Genomic DNA, 23,152 nt, shown 5'->3' on the forward strand with positions numbered 1-23,152 from the left:
TTATATGGGAAAAAAACCAGATTTGTAAAAGTTCGACGGGAGTACGAAAAACCTCTTCTTCATTTTCTTTAAATCGGGTGAGCGACAAAAATGTTTCGGCCAAAATAGTGTTGACAAAGCTAACTCCACCACATATTTGTCTGACCACCCATGCGACAGAAGGATCGATAGCATTCTTACGAAAGGGAAATATTATGAACCCAAAGAAGGCTAGAAGAAAGATCTTTCCTTTCAAAAGGGGCGCGGCGTTCATAAAACACTGACCTAAGAAGGAGAGTGGGCATGCGTGACAATTATCTTTTAGCACTATTCCTATTTGGTTCTTATTCATCCTAAGAAAGTCAGATAAAATCGATTCCGGCTCTAACCCAAGGGGTGGATCGATTAGCTCCAAATCCAAAGGTTTTCCTACGGCAACGCTATATTCTTCCAAAGTCGGAGTCAACTCATGCTTATGGAATATGAACGTGGACGTTTAGGGACACCAAAAATGGGCTATTGCTTGCATGACTCCACTTTGGATGTCGATGTCGAGAAGAGGCAAAAGGCGACCAAGTTTGTTCTCCACATAGGATCAACCCTCACGATCCAATTGATCCCACCAATGCTTGAGTTTGGCCTTCGGAGTAGGAATGAATCGAATGTCGGATCTTCCCATTGCATATAGACCAAGACTCGACCAACCTAACTGTCATGGACCAGCCAAAGCATAAAGGTAAGTAAATTGCAAAAGTAAAGGGTGTGAAACTTACTTCACCAAACAACCATGTCAACTACATAGACATGCACATGAAACGTGTGGCTCGACCTCTACTCTGGATGGCTTAACAAATTGGAGCCACGAGGGTGGGATGACTAGTCGCGGCCTCGCGCACTAAGCCAAGTCCTCGTAACTCCGGCTCGGTCAAGAATGATACCCCGATGCGACGCAGCCTCGCGGGCAAAGGTAAGCATTCTTGACACCAAGAAAGAAGCTTTCGGGATTGAGTTGGGCAACCTCTACTACGCGGCCTCGCGGTCGAAGTCGTATCCAACTCAATACCATCCTAAACATTCCTAGTGCAGCCCAGGTCCGGCAGCATGGTTGTGTGTGCAACAGTATAGTGCTAAAACATTTAAAGCATGCACAACAGTTTATAAGCAAACAATGCTTCAAGCATCCGAAAAAATAAACATTCATTCCTCAAATCCCAAACCTGCAAAATAAAGGGTGAATGGCAAGAACATTTCACGTTAGGGATGTATTTGAACAAGATAAATGGCCTAAGTCCTCTAAAAGGTCCCCAGTGGAGTCGCCAAACTGTTGCGACCTCCCCGAGCCGGCCCCGCCGCCTAAGGGGTTTGGCTAATGGATTACTAAGTTAAACCTAGCTCGAGCTCTCCCAAGCCCATACCAATTCGCAACTTAAGTTTAAGTCATTAACATGCAAATCAATTTCATCTTGGAGTCGCCACTAATCGATTTTTGGTGGGTCAATTAAACACCCAAGTGAAGCACGGGAGAAATGTTTTACTTCTACGAACCAGAGATTCAATGGGTACGGGGACTTGATTACACTAATTGACCAATTAGTGCCCTTTCGGTACCTAACCTTGTTCAATTACCGCCTATACATGTTCACACTAATCGGGAGCCTCAAAATTCCATTCCTAACTAAGCTAAGGGAAGCAACAATCAATATCTAAACCTAACATGCATAATCGACCACATGCGAAGTTAAGTTAAACGCACAATTCAAAGTGTATGAAACAAGCAACATGCAATAAAAAATGACACTAATCATGCCAAAAGGGCAAGAAAAGCTAATTCCAAATTCCAAATAAATTTTCTGATTTTTCGAAATTTTTTTAATTAATTTTTTTTAAAAAAAAAAATTTGAAATTTTTTTAAATATTAAAATAATAAAATAATATAAAACAGACCGGGTCGGATCTCCACATCCGACCCGGATAAAATATATATATTTTTTAAATAATTTTTCTTTTAAAATTTTTTAAAATATTAAAATAATAAAATAAAAAAAAATCGGATCTGGGTCGGATCTCCACATCCGACCAGGATCGGGATTGACCTGGGTATGCCGGCCCGGGCCCGCCGCGAGGTGGGCACGGCGAAGGCCCACTTCGGAATAAAAAAAACTATAACCCAAAAACAATTAATTAAAAGCACCTAGGCCCAGCCCACTATAAATAAAAACCTAAATAACACTTCAGCCTAAATTAACCAAATTTGGCCCACCCGCGAAAGGCCCAATACCGAAAAATTGTTCTAATTCTAAACTAAAAAGCCCAAAACCTAATAAACCTAAATAAATCTAAAACCAACCCCAACACCAAACAAAACCCTAAAACCGGCCCACACACTAAACAAAAACCCTACCCGGTTGCAACCCACGAACTCGACTCGGTTCGCGGCCGCCGACCCGAATCGCTGGAAACCCTACCCGATTCGCCCGCGCGTCCGACCCGACTTGCGGCCGCCCAACGCCTTGGTTGGCCAAGCCGTCGCGACGGGCCTCCTCCGAGCACCGGCCTCCGCGGCCAACGCTGCACCTCAGCCCGTGTCGCCGCCCCAACGAGGGGCGGCGAGCGTGCTCCACCCGTGTCACCGCCGTGGCGACCGGTGGCTGACTAGGACCGTCCAAGCCTCGACGAGAGGCTGGCCGGCCGAGAACCAGCCAGATCAGCGCGAGGGACCGGCTGGCTGCCTCCTTTCGCGGCTACGCCCGGACCGCCGTGGCCACCGGCGGTACGCCGAGACCGTCCGACACTCCCAAAAACGCACCAAAACAGAGACAAACCACATAAATTTGGTTCGTGCAAAATGTCGAACAGTTGGTGCGCACGATGAAAACGACAGATTTTAGGCTCGATCGAGGCTCAAAAGCATCCGAAATTCACACACAACAATGCATAGACAAGTAGGATCGAGCTCGAGGTGTCACGGGCCGGAACTCGCGCTAGCCGGACGGCCGCAAACTCCGGCCAGTGAGCCCAAGACAAGACCAAATGGCAGAAACAGGGGAAGGAAGAAAAACAGGGGAGGGGGCTGTGGCACTCCCTATCCGGCTCGATGGCGGCGAACAGCGGCGAACTTGACAGATCGGACTACGTTCGGTCGCCTCGCAAGCCTCCGAGCCAAAATCCTCGGGAAATCGGCCCCGGGTCACACGAAACAAAACCCAACGGTGGCTCGGATTCGTCACCTATCGCATGGAACGGGATGCACCGGAGCGTCATCGGCCACGGTTGAGGCGTGACGGTCGCGGACAGGAGACCGTTCGCCCCTCGGATCTCACTCTCCGACGCTCTCGAACTCACTCTCTCTCTCGGATTTCTCTCTCTCCCCAACTCTCTGTTCTCCCCGATTTTTCTCTCTCTCCTCCGATTTAAGGACGGCCAGTGACGCGGAGCCGGCCGGCAGGCGCCCATGGCCCCTGCCATCGCCAGCCTGCCGTGGCCAGCCTGCTCCCGACCCGAGGATCACGCCGGCGTGCCCCGCACCCCTCTGGCTTCTCTATTCTTCTGCATTGTTCCTCCCCCGTACGTTCTGAAACGTTGACTGGGGAGGGGGGAGATGAACAGACGCAGGCCGGGCCGAAGGAAAGAGGGCCGGCCCATGTGGGAAATTGAAACGGGAGGAGAAGATAAAAATGGGCCGCATAAAAATAAAAAGAAGTAGAAAAAAGAATGGGCCAACGAACCCAGCCCCAAAATCTTTTTTTTTCCTTTTTTTTTTTAATTTTGTGTCCTAATAGGCCCTATTAATGCAAATGTGCCTAATGTCTATATGCCATGTAATTTAATGAAAATATTTTTTGTTTAGTGGTTTAAAAATTAAACCCTAATTTTTTTTTATGCGATAAAACCCTAAATGATTGGGCAAAATTTAAGTGTCAACAGGGGTTACTTGTTAGTTCATAATGATCCCGTTTATTGACTACTTCCTATTTTATAAGCAAGAGGAATCATACAAATCAGGGAAAAGAGAGCGTGACCGTGCTGTTATTTGACTGTCCTTCCTCCACCGCATATTTCAAAATGGGCAAAAGTACACTATAAGTGCCAAAACTTGTGTACGGCGATCACTTTGGTGCCATAACTTTTTTTCGGATCACTTTATTGCCAAGTCGGAGGAAAATAGATCACTTTAATGACTCTGGCCAAAATTTCGGCCAAAAAGCTGACTTGGCATTTATATTTAAAAAACGATGGTCTGACTTGTACACGTGAAAATTATGTGGCTTTTTTTCGAATTTTTTAATTTTTAGAAAAATAATAAAAATTTAAAAATTTAAATTAAAAAAAAAAAAAAAAGGTTGCAGCAGCGGCAAGGGAGCCCTCGCCGCTGCTGCCGCCAACCCACCACCGCCGGGAAGGGCCGGCGGTGGTGAGCGCAGTGGTCGGCAAGGGCCACCGGCTCCTGACCGGGGTCCGGCGACCCTCGCCTCGCCCAGCGAGGGCCAGATCCGGCGAGGCGAGACCTCGCCGTCGCCTGGGTCGCGACGGCGAGGTCTCGCCTCGCCCAGCGAAGGCGAGGCCGACCTCGCCGTCGCACGGGTCGCGACGGCAAGGTCGGCCTCGCCTTCACCGGGCGAGGCGAGACCTCGCCGTCGCCGGGTCGCGACGGCGAGGTCTCGCCTTGCCGGATCCCGCCCTCGCTGGGCAAGGCGAAGGTCGCCGGGCCCCGACCAGGGGCCGGCGACCCTCGCCAACCACTGCGCCCACCACCGCCGGCCCTTCCCGGCGGCGGTGGGTTGGCGGCCCTCGCCGCTACTGCGGCCTTTTTTTTTAATATAATTTAATTTTTTAAAAAAAAGTACACGTCAGCGGGCTAAACAGCGTCGTTTTTGGTTTTTAATGCTGACTGGACCTCTCCGGCGAGCCGTGTCAGCGCCACATCGGATTTCCGGCGAGCCACGTCAGTATTGGCACTAAAATGATCGTTTTTTCAAAAAAGTTGGCACCAAATTGATCCGAAAAAAAGTTATGGCACCAAAGTGATTGCCGTACACAAGTTGTGGCACTTCTGGTGTACTTTTGCCTTTCAAAATGCAAGACTGAAAAACTCTAGCAACCGGTTTTGTCAATTTCGGAAAGTTTGGCCCAAGAGTTTTAGACGGGCAATATTAGGCAAAATAAAGGAGTACCTCTAACTTGCTATTAAAAGAGGGTGCCACTGGATTTAGTGGTGAACGAACTCACTAAATTAAATTGGGCTCAAGAGTTCGGCCTAAGAAGGTGCCACCAGATTATAGTGCCACCAGAATTAGTGGGGATTTCGCCCTAGAGTTTGGAATAAGATGGTACAACTAGATATAGTGCCACCCAAAAGTTTGGCCTAAGTGTTTTATCTCACGGGCCGGCAATTCTTTAGCCGCGGAATAGCCCGTGTGGCGCATGGCGGGTCATTCACACCAGACCATCCCTCGTTCATTAGTTGTTCCAAAGAACAATATGGCGAATAACTTCCTCATATCGGATCATACCCCGCTCAGCATAGCTCGAGCGTCTAGTCCATCGAGCGAGACACAAAAAATACTTTAGGCATCACAACTGGTTTTGGCCTGCCATGGCTTATCATGAGAGTAGCATCAGCTCCTGCCCAATTTGTGCATAGGAGGTCAATCCTGCCTTCAAAGCTTCTGAGGCTTTATTCTTTCCATCTTAGAACTCTTAACACCAACCATCCTGACATCACTCCCACAATCCGGTTGTATTCATCCCTTCTGCATCGTCACTCTTCACCCGATAACCTCGAGCACCACTCACAAGGGTACAAGAGTACGAGAGAAACATGGTCCATTACATTTACATGAGTGGGATTGTCACGACCCTCCGAAGGGGAAACGATTTAGAGGTAATGTCCAATTGGGGACCAACGGTCCTTAATCGGTGCAGACTCTCCCAAACCCTTACCTTGTACGACGTTGGAAGATTCATTTTAACTCGATTAACCTTATGAGAATTCTATGTATTGAGTTACCACTAGCTTATTGGGATCAACTAGAAATCAAGTGAAATAAATGAGAATACCTCACTTTCTGCTCTACCAGAGAGATCTAGGCATGGGAACTTGACTACACTAATTATTCAACTAATGCCATTTTGGTTCCCTAACTTGATTAATTGTTAACTAAGTGTCACATACAGTCTTTTGTCAAATTATGAGTCCCAAAATTGTTGTCTACTAAGTGTTCATGAGATGTTTTATGTCGATTATGATCTTAGTGTGCAGCATAAGCATCCATCTAGGCTGGAGGAAAAAAGAAAAACATAATCAAGGAAATAACATAAAAGAATAGTAAAAACACATCAAAAGCGGCAATGAAAGGGAAGTACAGAATAAAATGCGATAAATAACCCGCTACGATGTTGGATAAAGATTATTACATGTCTTCGTTAGTAAGTCTCGGGATATGAATCCCATGAGCTAATACTAAAAAATTCAACATGTAGTTTCATAGTCTTCTAGAATGCGACTATTACCTAAAGAAACATACCGACTTTTATTATTGTTATTATTATTGTTCATTTTTTCTGATTAACTATTATAACGATGACTCTTTTCGGGAAGAGATGGCACGTTATATGTCAATCTTTTAACTCGACGTTGGGATTCACGCTACATCAAACACTGCATTCCACGCGGATCCTCAAGTTACAAACTTTTGAATTCACCTTGTGGACTTGACCAAATTCTAATAAGTTCAGACATCAAAGCTTAGCATAGCATCAACTATAAGAACAACCACAACCAATGATTTGTCATCAAACCAGACCAGAGCCACCCACAAGAATCCTACCAAATGGATGACAACACTCGTTTCTATTTTTCCTTGACGAAAAGGAAGAACCTTCCAAAGTTCAGGAGAGATACGTGCGAACAAAAGATAAGGCCAACACCCTACCCTCGTCTTAACTTCTCATCTAATCAAATCATCAACTCTCATTTGGCTTTTTTTCATTTTCTTTTAATGCATTCACGGCTTTCGTTCCTCCTCAGGTGCAGTTTGAGTTCACCACAATCGACACATGCGCCGAACGTCCCTGGGTTCCTAATATCTGGTGGTACCTTCTTAGGCCAAACTCTTCGGCCAAATTTAATCTAGTGAGTTCAATTACCACTAAATCCAGTGGCACCCTCTTTCAGTAGCAAGTTAGAGGTACTCCTTTATTTTGCCTAATATTGCCCGTCTAAAACTCTTAGGCCAAACTTTCCGAATGTAAGACAAGCCCGGTTGCTAGAGTTTTTCAGTCTTTTGCATTTTGAAATATGTGGTGGAGGAAGGACAGTCAAATAACAGCACGGTCATGCTCTCTTTTCCCTGATTTGCATGTTTCCTCTTGCTTATAAATAGGACGTAGACAATAAACGGGATCATTATGAACTAACAAGTAGCCCCATCACATCATCTCTGATCCCTCTCTTTGAGGGACTCTCTTCCAAAATGGCCCTGTCAGGAGCAATCTTTGCTTCCTTCCAAACTCCATTGGCTACAAAAGGAGACTCTCAAGCAAACGGGATTAAGCATCTCCAAAATGGAAATTCTCTCTCCTCAACGAACAACAGATGGAGTGTTTCGCAACGTCGAACCTTGGTTTCTGCTCATTTTAAGGACTATATTGACCCGACCGGAAAGAGAAGTTTTTCCGTTGAGGTTTGCTTGTCCCTTTTTTCTCATATTTTGTACACCAACAATTAAAAGTTTCACTCGTTTGTTATCATATAACAATTAGAATCAATGAAAAACATTGCTAGGTTCATCTTCTATTTGAATCTTGAAATGAAAATAAAGACGCCGAATTCGTATTTTTCATGTTTCAGGATGATCTTCAAGGGCAGTACCGGAGGAGGTTAGAAGAAGTGAAGAGATTATTCAAGCGAGTAAGAGGAGATTCGCTTGAAAGTTCGGTAATGGTGGATGCTCTCCGACGCCTTGCCATTGACTACCGTTTTGAGGATGAGATTGAGGCACTTTTGCAAAGGCATTTTCTGATATCCACCTCTGAATCTCATTCTCATCACAACGATGCCAATGATCTGCATGAAGCAGCACTTCGATTTCGGCTCTTGGCTATCCTGTTCCTTCAGGTTAACGAAATCTCCTTCACTTGACCCAGATGACAAGAGGGAGGGGACACCATCTCTACTTGTTGTCCATTACCAATCAATGATATTTTTTGGCTTTTCTGCATCTGACCAGCAGATGTGTTTCAACGTTTTCTACACAAAATCAATCATGGGACTGAGAAAAGAAAGCCAGAGGACAGTGACATTTTGGGGTTGACAAGTTTATTTGAAGCTTCCCACCTAAGCACCGAAGGAGAAGATGTTCTTGATCAAGTTGGAGAGTCAACTGCTCAACGCCTCCATGCATCATTAGCCGACCTTGACTGTCTTCAAGCTAGATTCTTGAGAAATTCACTTGCCAATCCGTTCCATAAGAGCCTAGCAGGTTCACAGCTGAAGATATTTGGGTAATTTTGTGGGACATTCTTATAGTTGGACGAAGGATTTATGGGAATTGGCCCATTTGGACTGGGACATTGTAAGGTCTGTGCATCAACGTGAAATCCTCCAGATCTCAAAGTAAGTACACATGATCCAAAACTAGAAAAATATAAAACACTATCATCAAAACGTCAAGTTTAAATTGCTTGCAAGATTATTTCAACTTCAAGGTTACAAGAAAGTGAAATATCATGTGGCCCCTCATCACATTTCCTGTAAAATTACTCAGTAATATTTCTGATTAAGTGACTTGCTTGACTAATACTCTCATGTGGTTATCAGCTGGTGGAAAGACCTGGGCATGGCAAAGAAGTCGAAGTACGCAAGAGACCAGCCATTGAAATGGTACATGTGGCCAATGGCCATCCTCCCAAAGAATGGCTTGTCCCAGGAGAGAGTGCTCCTCACCAAAGCCACCTCATTCATCTACATCATCGACGACATTTTTTATGTCTATGGCACAATCGATGAACTCACCTCCTTCACGGTTGTCATCAACAGGTAAAACATTCTGGACTTTTGCGACAAGCACCATCCGTGAAAGTCTCTTTTTGCACATGCCTACTAGAAAGTACGCATAGTTGAAGTTCTCGTGTGTTTACTAGATTAGGCCATGTTATGATGCATTAAACAGTTCTTACTCTATTGGTTTGTTGCTGATTTGATGTTCTTGATCTGTCAGATGGGAATGTACTGAAGAGGATAACATACCAGACTACATGATGATGTGTTTTCATGCTTCGGATGATATTACCAATGAAATCAGCTTGGCGGTGTACATAAATCATGGGTGGATCCCATTATACTCCTTAAGGAAAGCGGTACAACCTCTTTCTCTCTCTCCTCTCTCTCTCTCTCTCCATATTTTCTCCTTTTCTTTCCCTTTCTTCTTCGAAGCACAAACGAATCATAACGTATCTGGATTGACTTTTATTTATTATTTTTTGCTTAACTTAAATTTTACGTCCCACAAATTTTGCTTTTTCTTGATCCAAGAAGCCGGAAATATTTACAAGTAAACATAGGCACGTAAATTAGCATATAATTTTTTTTAGAGTTAATATCATGAAAAATCTCAAACTGATATATTTGTGACAATTTTACTCCAAACTATTCTCCTAACCATAAAAAATCTAAAACTGGTATACTTGTGATAAATTTACCCCAAACTAATATTTTGAATACTAAAAACCCCAAACTGGTACATTTGTGACAAATTTACCCTCCGTTAATTTCCATTAAATTATATTTATATCACAAAAAATCACAAATTGGTACACCTGTGACAAACAAAGGGTAAAACATAAAACTAGCAAATCAGACAACTGTCGTGTGTCATTTAACAAAGCAATTTGACAGTAAAATTTAACGGAAACAAACTGAGGGTAAATTTGTCACAGGTGTACCAGTTTAGGGTTTTTTGCGGTCAAAAAATTAGTTTAGGGTAAAATTGTCACATGAGTATCAGTTTGGGGTTTTTCGTGGTATTAACCCTTTTTTTTTTATAATTACTAAAATTTGGATGATATTTTAAAATTTTACGGCATGCAAATTTTGATGCGTGGATTCCCATATAATCAATTGGTGTGCCCTTATGTTTTGTTTTTGCTGTCTCCATTGAGAAAATTACCAAAAAAAGTCATAAACCTATTGTATTTGTGCCAATTAGTCTTAAATCTTTTTTTGCTAATTAAGTCATAAACCTTTTACATTTGTGTCAATTCAGTCCATTCGGCTCATTTTGGCCGTCCTACGTGGCGCGGTCGGTGCTAACGTATGCATTTTTAAATAATATTTTAATAATTTTTCTATTTATTTATTTATTTCTTTTATATTTCTTTTTTTTCTCTTTCTTTTTTTTTCTTCCCTTCTTCCTCTAGCCGGTTGCCATCCTCTAACCAATTGCTAGACCTCGGCTGTGACATCCTGAAATTTGGCCATTTGGAATTCATGAAGTGCTTGGTTTTATGAGTGTACTTGTAGTTAGTTCTCGCCCAGAACTGATCATTCCTGGGATACTAACCATTAGGGAAAGGCTAATTAGGGATTTTAAATTCGTGCGATTAAAGAAAATTCGATCGTGAATTGATTTTTTACCATAAAATCGTCGATGTGACATTTTGAGCCACAGTAGGCCGATCCAAGGATAGCCATGGGTCAGTTCGCCACTGTCATAGTAGTGGATCGCGGGTGATTCCGCTGGACCACGAAATGAATTGACGAATGATCCTGAACCTATACCAAACGATCGTGCTCGATGGAACTAGCGATCGAACCTCGCGATTACATGACAATCGAAGTCGTCACGAACCGAATGAACTTGCACGTGACTTGATTTATTATCAGTCACAGGTCAAATATGCGAATTTCCCCAAAAGCCACCCGTTAGTTTGAGAAACGCTCGAGTTACGTTAAATAAAATTCAATTATTAATTAGAGCCCAAATTGGACATCGGAAAATTAGGAAGTCATGAGGGGACGTTAGGACGACGTTGTGGTTGGAACGTACAGCTTTGGATTTTCTCGAATCCTTCAGAAAAATTTAAATTCGACAAAAAAATGGAAAAGTGACCATTTTACCTTGGAAGTTTATAAAGGGCAAGTGTTAAAGGGGAAGGGCATTTTGGTCATTTTGCCCTAATTTTTGAGTTGGACAATTTTACCCTTGGAATTTTATGAAATTCCCAAATTGCCCTTGGATTGGAAAAGATTCGATCCGGGCCATTGATTTCAAGATAAGATCGAATCTCGGCCGTTGATTGGATTTGTGAGAGAAGGGCAAGATGGTAATTAGCCAAAAGTGGTCAAATGTTGGACAATTTAGACCAAGACACACACTCTCTCTCTCCTCATTCTCTCTCTCTCATCTCTCGGCTCCATCTCTCTCTCCCCCTCCCTCACCGTGAGCTCTCTCTCTCTCCCTTGGCCGTTCACCGCCGCCGCCGGTCACCACCCGTCCGCCGTGCCGCCACCACGCCACCACCCTCACGCCGTACCACCGCTGTCCCCCCTCTCTCTCTCGGTTCTCTCTCTTTCTCTCTCTCTTGGCCGTGGACAAGCCAAGCCGGTTCAAGCCACCGCTGCCGTCGCCGCCGCGTGACCGCCGACCGCCACCCCTTTCCGCTCTAGCCGAGTTAGTCTAGAGTTTGGTAAGTCGCGCCCTAAACTTTATTTAGGATTTCGGGTATCGACGGACAAATTTGAGGTGGAATCGGGTTTAATTAGACACGGATTAGTATGGTTTTAGGGGCGGGATTGATTGGCGGGCCTTAAGAATGAATTTAGGAGATTTTGGTGGAAAATTAGAGACCGACAGCGGGCTGCGATTGGCTGAAATGTGTGCTATGATGTGTTATCCGGTATGTAAATTGGGTATTTGGATTCGGCGACTAATTGTGTGAAAATGTCGTGAAAGGCCGGAATTGATTTGCCGTAGTTTGGATGTGGAAAAATGGCAATTTCTAGGTTGATTGTGTGTGTTTGAATGTGGCTGTGTTTCTGGGCTCGTAAGTAGCCTTGTGTGTTTGTTGTGCTGTGATTTGATGGATTGAAATGTGCCTTGTTATGTGCACGTTCGGGCCGAATTGAGTTAATTGTCAATTGGCCGTGTCAAATGCTTATCGAGCGAGAAATCGTGTGTGGTGTGGTATGCGTGATTGTGGAAATCCCTGAGGCGATACCATTACACGGGGAATTGATCCGTCCTGAGGCGGTACGACTACGCGGGACGATGCCCGGTATTACTGGAGGATGGCCAACCTGAGGCGGTACTATTACGCGAGTTGTGTCGTAGGTGGTGGGTGTTGAGCCTAAGGCAGTACGTCTACGCGGGCAAGATACACGGCCTGAGGCGGTACCATTACGCGGGCCTTGAAGTGTTGTTATGAGATAGTCGCAGTGAACCTGAGGCGGTACCATTACGCGGGTCACTGGCGAGTTGAGAATAAGTTGGTAGCAGTAAGCCTGAGGTGGTACTATTACGCGGGCCACTGGCAAGGTAAGTGTGAGATGGTCGCAGTGAACCTGAGGCCGTACCATTACGCGGGTCACTGGCGAGTGGTGTGGAAAAGATGTGATGAGATCGGAATAATGCATGAAACGTAATTAGAACATGCATGTGAGTGGAATGGTGCTATTGTGACTAACGTGCAGGTTGCACGCTGGAAAGGTCCAAGTATGTATTGATTGTGTGCCTGCGGTGTGATAGCTGAGTGTCATTGTTTGTCGTGATTGTCTGGAAGTACGTGATAGCCTAGGTGGGGTTTAGGGTGTGTGCTTGCTGAGATGTATTCTCATGGTTGTTTCAACCAAATATTTCAGAACCCCGGTCTGAGTAATGAATCCTCCGCCGCCACGGCCACCCGAGTGTTTTGGAGTACCGGTGCACACCGACCACAACGTTGTAGAGTTTCCTATAGATGATAATATGACCTGGGTTAAGCATACGACGGTAGTTTGGGTAGACGTAGGACTACCCCTCTTGCAGGCCAATACCTACACCGCTTGGTTCTTTCGGGACGGGGTAGATGAGTTTGGTCCCGTCCGTGGATTTGACGTCCCCTTTAATGGAGTTGGGGACTGGGACCCGTCTGCTATACCTCCGCCTGGTGGCGAGTTGACTAGTGTGGAGACTAGTCTGGCGCAGTTTGGATTGCAACAAGCGTATGTAGCATCTGAGCCCTCGGAGGCCGAGCATGAACCATAACCTGATGAATCGCAGGCGGGGTACGATCCAATGGACGTGGATCTCGAGGCGATCCCAGAGGAAGAACCAGAAGAGGAAGAGTCCGATGCAGAACCCGAGGATGAACCTGCTGAACCTGAAGGAGAACCGGAGTATATACCCCCGTATGAGCAGTGGATTGACCCCGAATTTGTACCAGAATACGGGTCTGATGAGGAGTCCGACTCGGAGGAGCAAAACGAGATTCCAGCGGAGTCAGGTGATATAAACCACTCGATTGAGATTGAGGCCGAGTCGGAGACTTCGAAGGAGCAGACTGTTCAGGGGAACTCAGATTCAGACGACGAAGAATCAGATTCAGAGTGGACGCCAAGCAGAGGGCGTAGAGGCTAGGTTTAGGGGTTGATAATAGGCTTTTTGAGGAGTTCTATTTTTGGTGATAGAATTCCCAAGTCATCGATCATTTTGAATATCGGTGGTTTATAGTACGGTGTGCATATGTATATGGTGGTCTGTAAACTGTGAATATTATATGAGTTTGAATGAGAAATGAATATGTGCATCCTCCCTATTTACCCGGTTTTAATGATCCGGATATTGATGGTTTCCACTGATCGTTTTAAATCTCTGATAAGTCAACTTGGGTCGGCGATACCCTGGGACATCGCATTAATCGACCAGAGAAGTGTGTCGCGTGCTCGATGAGGTTCAGGGCGTGACATCGGCAATTGGCCAAAGGCAAGGCTTGCCATCGCTAGGCTGGAGAGGTCAAGCTCGCCAGCCCTCACCTCTGACTTCGGCGACCAACTAGGGAAAAAGGAAGGAAAAAAAAAAAGAAGAAAAAAAAATTTGAAAAATTATTTTAAAATGTCAACGTCAGTGCCAGTCATGCCACGTAGGATGGATACTCCATGTCAGCAACCAGATGGACTGAATTTGTACAAATGCAAAAAGTTTAGGACACAATTGTAATAGGTTTATGACTTTTTTGGTAATTCTCTTGTCTCCAATTCATGGCTGGTGGGTGAGTCTGTTAAGTGCCTTCTTGGTGGAGGCAAGATGGCTCGCCAGTGGTCACTACCCAACAACACAAGACTACTTGAACAACGCAATTGTCAGCTCCGGAGTGCACGTCTTGTTGGTCCACTTATTCTTCCTCTTGGGTGAGAGAATCAACCCCCAAAGTGTCAATCTTTTGGAGAACACACCCGAAATTGTATCTTCCACGGCTTCTATTCTTCGCCTTTGGGACGACTTGGGAAGTGCCAAGGTGAGTGATAATTTCATCGTATCTTAGCAAGATCTTGTCGGTTGGTCGAATGGGAAATAAAATGTCATTCTATCTTTTGCTAGATGCTTCAAGTAAGTTCATAATATCTTAGCAAGGTTGTGTCGGTGGCACGGGGTCTAATCCCCTTTACTCTTTTAGACCTACGGTGAGCACGGCAGTTTGCAATTAAAAATAGTTTAGAAAGCCACGGTTGATTTTGAATGGAAATCGGTTGATGGAATGGCGAACAAGATTTTGTTGTGTAACTAAGCACATCAATTATTTCTGTTAAAATATGTCTCGAGTTTGAGCCTGTGGACGATTTTGATCTAAAAGTACACGTGGATATCCAAATCATATTTTTCGAGAATATGATTTCCTTAATCTAGAAAGCCTATTGAATTTGGATGTTGCCGAATTGGAGTCGGCCAAGCCATGAAAGAAACGAAAGTAGTTTCCAATTGTATCAGAGTGAAGAAATAAAAGACTCTAAAATTCACTTTCCTAATGCACGTAGGAGTCTCTGTTCTCAAACTGGAAATATTGGAGTTTTGACTTAGATCATGACTCGGTCAACTATTGGGCACATATATTATATTCTATTGTGGGCACTCTGGAGAGAAGAAGTTGAAGAGTGCAGAGTGTGATCTTCGTGCCGTCCTTGTCCAGAGAAGAACTGAAGCGCCGAACCGAGCGCTTGACGTGAATCTTCGTGGAATTACATCCCGGCGTTTTCTTCGTGCGTGATATTGAAGAAAAGGTACGAGTGATTTAGCAGATTAAATCTCGTGGTAAGATTTGTGTATAATTTCTTCGCGAGATTGAGAGATTATTTTATAAGGAATTGTGGGGCTAAACACTACGTGAGTTATTGGGTGTAATTGGGGCTTAGGAAACGCTTAGAGTGTTTGAGTGACTCGAGTGTCGTTGTAATCTCCGTTGTATCACTTGATCTATAGTGGAATCCCATGCTGCTCTCCCCGTGGACGCAGGTCACTACGACCGAACCACGTAAATCTAATGTCTGATTTATTTTCTTATTCTATCAAAATTTATTGTTCGATCGCTTGGCTTCCGCAACAATTGGTATCAGAGCTAGACTTGCTTAAGTTGAAGCGAATCAATGGCGATAGAAGAAGGAAAAGTGAAAATTAACATATTTGATGGGAAAGATTTTGGTTTCTAGAAGATGCAGATTGAGGATAATCTATATCAGATGAAACTGCACTTGCCCTTGTCTGGGGAGAAGCCAGAGACGATGAAGCAAGCTGATTGGGAATTGCTGGATAGACGAGCTTTGAGTGTTATTCGGCTGACGTTGGCACGTAATGTCGCGTTTAACATCGTGAAAGAGACAACCACTGCGGGTTTGATGAAAGCCCTGTCGGACATGTACGAGAAGCCCTCTGCGATCAACAAAGTTTATTTGATGCGATGTCTGTTTAATTTGAAGATGAGCGAAGGTGCATCAGTTGCTGATCATATTAATGAATTCAATGTGATCGTTAGTCAATTTAGGTCAGTTGACATTGACTTTGAAGATGAGGTACGTGCTTTGATTCTATTATCCCCATTGCTTGATAGTTGGAATACTACTGTTACTGCTGTTAGTAATTTCTCTGGGTTGACAAGTTTGACGTTTGATGGTGTTCGAGATTTGATTCTAAGTGAGGACATCCGTAGAAGAGAATCTGGTGAACATGTTTCTGCTACTTTAGTAGGTGAAAATAGAGGAAGAACTGGCACACGTGTTAGCAGAAGTAGTATGAACTCGAATAGACGAAGTCAGTCTAGGACTGGTGGTATTGTCTGTTGGAGCTGTGGCAAGAGGGGGCATATTAGAAGGGATTGCCTTAAGCTGAAAAACAACAAGGGTAAGAGAATTAGAGTTGATCCTGCAAATGATGTTGCAGCTATAGCTGATGGTAATTCGGATAATGCTGATTTTGTCTTGTCTGTCACTGATGATTCATCGTTTGATGGATGGATTATGGATTCTGGTTGTTCTTTTCACGCTACACCAAACAGGAACTGGTTTACTACTTATCAGTGCACGAATAGTAGTAAAGTGCAGTTGGGGAACAACGCTGAATGCGATTTGTAGGTGTTGGTGATGTCAGAATCAGAATGCATGATGGTATCGTGTGGACATTGACTGGAGTGAGGCATGTTCTAGAGTTGAAGAAAAATATGATTTCCTTGAGTGCCCTAGATTCAGCTAGGTATCGGTATTCTTTAGAATGTGGAGTTCTGAAAGTTCTTCGAGGTGCCATGGTGATAATGAAAGGAATCAAGCATAGTGGCATGTATAAGCTTCAAGGTGAGACGGTGATGGAATTCACTGCGGAAACGTCGAATGCATCGATTCGAGAGTCTGAATTGTGGCATATGCGTTTGGGGCACATTAGCGAGAGAAGCCTGAAGGTTCTAAGTGAAAGGAATTTGCTATGTGGTTATGTTGCTGACGAATTGAATGTATGCAGGTGCTGTGATTTAGATCAATAGCGAAAAGTGCAGTTCAGTGCGATTGTCAGAAAAACCACAGATATTGCAGAATTGATTCACTTGAATGTTCGCAGGTTGTCGCGATTTCCTTCGAGGAAGAGTGCCAAATTTATGATAACAGTTGTTGATGACTACTCGAGGAAGACTTGGGTGTTTGTGCTAAGGCACAAGTTTGATGCTGTTGTCAGGATCAGGCAGTTGAGAGCTTTGATAAAAAAAGAGACCGGTAAGAAGATCAAGCATGCGCGGATTGACAATAGTATGGAGTTTTGCTCGAAGCTATTAAACGAATTCTGCATGAAGGAAGACATAATGAAACACCGCACTAATGTCATTGAACCACAACAGGTTGCAGAGTTGATGAGCAAAACATTACTAGAGACGGCCCATAAAATGATCTCTAGTGCTGGTATGGCTAGGAGATTCCTGGCGGATGCCCTTAGTACGGCAAGTTACCTAAAGAATAGATCCCCATCGACTGTGATTGAATGTCGGACTCCCGAAGAAGTGTGGTCAGGTAACGTTGCTGATTATTCTGTTCTTAGAATATTTGGTTGCCCGTGTTATGTTCGAGTTAGTGATGGTAAACTCGATGGAAGGGCAATGAAGTGCATGTTCCTAGGTTATGCACAAGGTGAGCGGGGCTATAAGTTGTGGTGCCCGGAATTAAATTCACCTATTATCAGCAGAGAATTACATTTGACGAGTCTACAGTACTTCTGGCTAGGAGTGTTTATAACAGTGTTCACACGGATCTGAACGGTGTTCAGCTTGAGGTGGAGTTGCAACCAGAAACTCCTGAGGTAACGGGTGCTAGCGAAATAATCGACACGGATGGTGCTTGAAGCGAGGTGGAGCCTATTGAGCCAACGGTTGCTGTAACTGCTGATATTGACAAGGTGCGTATTCGGTCTCCTTGTAGATATGGATGCAACGATGGTTTTGCTTTATCTGCAATTGAGGAGGTTGTGTCGAAAAATCCTTGTGGAGCGGTTAAAGTTGCATGTGGAGTTGGTATTCTGATGAGGTCCAGGGCTATGGCGAAGTTCAAGCGAGGCTTGGACTTGAAAGACGTCTGTGGCGGTTGAGCCCATTAGGGCTATGGGAGAGCAGTAGAGAAATTCGGATTCTATCAAAGCGATTGTGATTTGGCTCAAACGTCGAGCCAAGGTGGAGATTATTAAAATATGTCTCGAGTTTGAGCCTGTGGACGATTTTGATCTAAAAATACACGTAGATATCCAAATCATATTTTTTGAGAATATGATTTCTGTAATCTGGAAAGCCTATTGGATTTGGATGTTGCCGAATTGGAGTCGGCCAAGCCGTGAAAGAAACGAAAGTAGTTTCCAATTGTGTCAGAGTGAAGAAATAAAAGACTTTGAAATTCACTTTCCTAATGCACGTCGGAGTCTCTGTTCTCAAACTGGAAATATTGGACTTTTGACTCAGATCTTGACTCGGTCAACTATTGGGCACATATATTATATTCTATTGTGGGCACTCTGGAGAGAAGAAGTAGAAGAGTGCAGAGTGTGGTCTTCGTGCCGTCCTTGTCCAGAGAAGAACTAAAGCGCCGAACCGAGTGCTTGACGTGAATCTTCGTGGAATTACATCCCTGCATTTTCTTCGTGCGTGATATTGAAGAAAAAGTACGAGTGATTTAGCAGATTAAATCTTGTGATAAAATTTATGTATAATTTCTTCGCAAGATTGAGAGATTATTTTGTGAAAAATTATGGGGCTAAACACTGCATAAGTTATTGGGTGTAATTGGGGCTTAAGAAACACTTAGAGTGTTTGAGTGACTCGACTGTGGTTGTAATCTCCGTTGTATCGCTTGATCTATAGTGGAATTCCGTGCTGCTCTCCCCGTGGACGTAGGTTACTACGATCGAACCACGTAAATCTGGTATCCGATTTATTTTCTTATTCTATCAAAATTTATTGTTCGATCGCTTGGCTTCCGCAACAATTTCAGTGCAAGTTCGTAATATTCCGCTCGCGTGTTGGTAGCACATGGTCTTTCCTTTTTTGTCAATTATAACTCGTGAACTCACCAACAAGATGGTCAGAACATCCGTCCCATAAACATAAGAAAATGTCTAGCGACCAAAAATTTGCGACGGAAAATTTGCGACGGAATTTGCGACGAAAACTAAATTCTTGGCAAATTAGCGACGAAAAATTTTTCGTCGCTAATTTGCCACGAAAAATTTTCCTTGTCTAATATGCGATGGAATTTGCGACGAAAATTTTTCGTGGCTAATTTTGCGACGGAATTTGTCACGAAAAGTTTTTCGTGGCTAATTTTGCGACGGAATTTGCCACGAAAAATTTTCCGTGGCTAATTTGCGATGGCTAAAAAGAATTTGTCGCTAATTTTGCAACGGAATTTGCAATGAATACGGAATTCCTTGCTAAATTTGTGACGGCAAATAACTTTCGTTATGTACCACCCCATCTCCAATTTCTCTCTCTCTCTTGATTCGTCATATCCTGCTCGCTATTCGCCCTTCCTCTCCCTCTTTCGTTTTTCTCGATAAACCTCTTTGCACTTGTGCAAATCAGTCTCAATAAAGCTTTTTCACCGGTAAGTGTCGTGACTAATTGGCGACGAAAATGCTTCGTCGCAAAACTATTCATAGCTAGATTCGATTTTTTTTTTATTTTATTGACTTTTTTTTTCTTTTTCCGTTTTTTTCCTAACTTGTTCCCCGGTCGCCGGGCGCCGAACCGGCGACCTGCGACCTACGAGAACTCGCCGGCCATGGGCAAGGTCGAGCGGCCATGGCGAGGCCGCTCGACCTCGACTAGATGTGGGCGAGGTCGAGCGGCCTTGCCATGGCCGCTCGAACTCGCCATGGCCGCTCGACCTCGCCGTCGCCCAGATTGGCGAGGTCGAGCGGCCATGGCGAGGCCGGTCGACCTCGACCAGACGTGGGCGAGGCTGCTCGACCTCGACCAGACGTGGGCAAGGTCGAGCGGCCTCGCCATAGCCGCTCGACCTCGCCGTCGCCTAGATCTATGGCGACGGCAAGGTTGGACGACCATGGCGAGGCCGCTCGACCTTGCCGGCCTCAGCTAATCGCCGGTCACCGGACCGGCGACCGGCGAAGAATATAGGAAAAAAAAAACAAAAAGAGAAAAAAAAAATTCGGAAAGAAAATAAAAAATATTAAAAAATGAATCTTAAGTAATTTTTCTTTTTTTTAGGTACGTGTCGATTTGAGGTCTCGCAATCCAAGTGAACATTGAAATTATCATCAAATTGGCCACTACTACAAAGATTGCAGTCAAATACTTGGGTAAGTCTTCTTGACATGGTAATTTTTTCAATTTCAAAGTAATTGTTTCGTCATAAAAAAAATTTAATTTTTAGAATTTTATAGTTTTAATTAAGAATATTAAACAGTAGATATCATATTTTTAATATTTTATTAGATTTTTTTTATTTTTATACAAACACAATGCAAAGAAACAGGGCTTGGATGTATAATAAGAACTTACCTGGATGTCGAGGATTGACTGATGAGTTTCGTACTGGGTTGGAACTATTTTTGGACTTTGCTAGTAGTAAATATGAGTTAATGGATAGAAATAAGTTAAGGTGTTCGTGTAAAAAGTGCAGTAATGATAAATTTCATGTGTGTGATAAAGTTAGAGAACATCTTTGTAGATTTGGGTTTACTCCGAACTACTATAATTGGACTTGCCATGGTAAACCAATTATATCTGATGAAAGATATGGAAGAAGTGACCAATTTTTAGTTAGGGAAGAATGTGAACCCATACCAGAGGATGGTGATTGATGCAGCTGGTCAGAATTTTATTTCAGAATCAAACCATGCAAGTACTAGTTTTACTCCTACACTTGAACAAGTGGGTACTATTCATGCATCACAATTAGAAGACATAGGAGTAACAGGTTTTGATGAGAATGTGTAATGGAAATTTTCCATCTAATCAATTTTGGGAAGTGTTGAAAGCAGCAGATGAACCTTTATGGGTAGGTTGTGACAACCACATTAAGTTATCAGCGACATCAAGACTGTTAAATAACAAGGCAGAGCATAATGTGTCTGAGAATTGCTTCAACTCTTTTGTTGAAGTAATGCGGAAAACAATGCCTCCTGATAACATCATGCCAAATGATTTTTACGATATGAAGAAGTTAGTGGATAACTTAGGTCTTCCAGTTGTAAGGATTGATGTATGTAGTAGGGGTTATATGTTATATTGGAGAGATGATGAAAATGCAGAATTTTGCAAATTATGTAACCAACCTAGGTACAAGATTAACGGAAGGCAGGGTCATAATCAGAAGCATAGACCATGCAAGCAAATGTTTTATCTGCCCTTAATCCCCATATTGCAAAGGCTTTATGCGTCTTAAGCCACTACTGAACACATGACTTGGCATGCAAATCATGAAACAGAAGAGGGTCTAATGTGTCATCCTTCAGATGCAGAGGCATGGAAACATTTTGATAGAACATACCCTGAGTTTGCATTAGAGCCTCGAAACATCATATTAGGTCTATGTGCTGATGGATTTGCCCCATTTGAGAAATCAGGAAAAAGTTATTCATGTTACAATCTTCCACCCAGTATGTGCATGAAGACACCTTATATGTTTTTGACATTGATCGTGACTGGACCGCAAAATCCGAAAAAGTTGATAGATGTTTATATGCAACCATTGATTGAAGAGTTACAACGGCTATGGGATGAAGGTGTCCCTACATATGATGTTTCTACTGATCAATGGTTTGTAATGAAGGCTGCTCTTCTTTGGACAATAAATGACTTTCCAGCTTATGGAATGTTATCCGGATGGAGTACAGCTGGGATCTTAGGATGTCCGATATGTTTAGAGCGATTAAAGTCATTCAGATTAAGACATGGTAAGAAGCCCAGCTATTTAGACTGTCATAGACAATTTTTGCCGATAAATCATACATTGAGAAGGAATAAGAAAGAGTTCATCAAGGATAGGATTGAAAGAACACGTTCACCATTGAGGTTGACTGGTCATCAAATTTGAGAGCGAGTGCAGGACTTTCCAACTGTTGTTGAAAACCCTCATGGCACAACTATTGCGTATGGAAGTACACATAAGTGGACTAAACGCAGTATATTTTGGGATCTACCATATTGGAAGGCTCATCTTATTCATCATAATCTTAACGTCATGCACATAGAAAAGAATATTTTCGATAATATCATAAATACTGTGATGGATGTCACTGGAAAAATAAAAGGCAACTTGAATGCAAGAAAAGATATGAGAGATATTTGTGATCGGCCAACACTAGATGTCGATGCAAGCAGTAGGGGACCAAAACCCAAAGCAGTTTATACATTGGACAAGGAGCAGAGACGGGTCATTTGTCAATGGTTGAAATTTGTGCGGTTTCCTAATGGATATGCTTCGAACATCGGGAGATGTGTTGATTTGAATGAATGCAAGATGACAGGTTTGAAGAGTCATGATTGTCACATATTTATGGAAAGACTAATTTCAATAGCTTTCAAGGAACTTCTACCAAACTTTGTATGGGGCACCATTACAGAGTTAAGTAATTTTCTTCATGATATTTGCTCAACGGTGTTAAAAGTATCACACATGGAGAAATTAGAGATAGACATTCCAATTATTCTTTGCAACTTAGAAAGGATATTTCCTTTATCGTTTTTTTGATTCAATGGAGCATCTCTTAGTTCACTTGCCTTATGAGACCAAAGTTGTAGGTCCCGTCCAATTTCGATAGATGTACCCATTTGAGAGGTAAGATATTTTTTAAAATAAATTTCAAATTACTTTATTATATATTATGTTCTGATAAACTTCTTTCTATTGCAACTAGATTCTTATATCATTTGAAGAAAAAAGTGAAGAATAAGGCATGTGTTGAAGCTTCAATTTATAATGCATATATTGTGGAAGAAGTGACAACATTTGCATCATACTATTTTGAGCCGCACGTGCAGTGCAAGAGGCGGAGAGTAGGAAGAAATGATGAGGGCCCCATTGATCTCAATTGCAAATCATTCTTTATTTTCAATTATCTCGGTCGACCAAGCGGCGCATGTAAGGTTCGTTGCTTAACAGGCGAAGAATGGTAGGCAGCCCATACATATATTTTACTAAACTGTCCAGAAGTGGAGCCATACT

At 43.2% G+C, this 23,152-nt stretch overlaps 1 pseudogene; it reads left to right on the forward strand.

Moving 5' to 3' along the window:
• Nucleotides 1–7,299: 7,299 nt before the first annotated feature.
• LOC115661452 ((3S,6E)-nerolidol synthase 1-like) overlaps nucleotides 7,300–23,152 on the forward strand; it is a 29,652-nt pseudogene continuing 13,799 nt past the window's right edge.

This window comes from Syzygium oleosum, unplaced genomic scaffold, assembly GCF_021117445.2.
Source record: "Syzygium oleosum isolate NSW1041296 unplaced genomic scaffold, Sole_v2.1 Sole_v2.11, whole genome shotgun sequence".
Lineage (NCBI taxonomy): Eukaryota > Viridiplantae > Streptophyta > Magnoliopsida > Myrtales > Myrtaceae > Syzygium > Syzygium oleosum.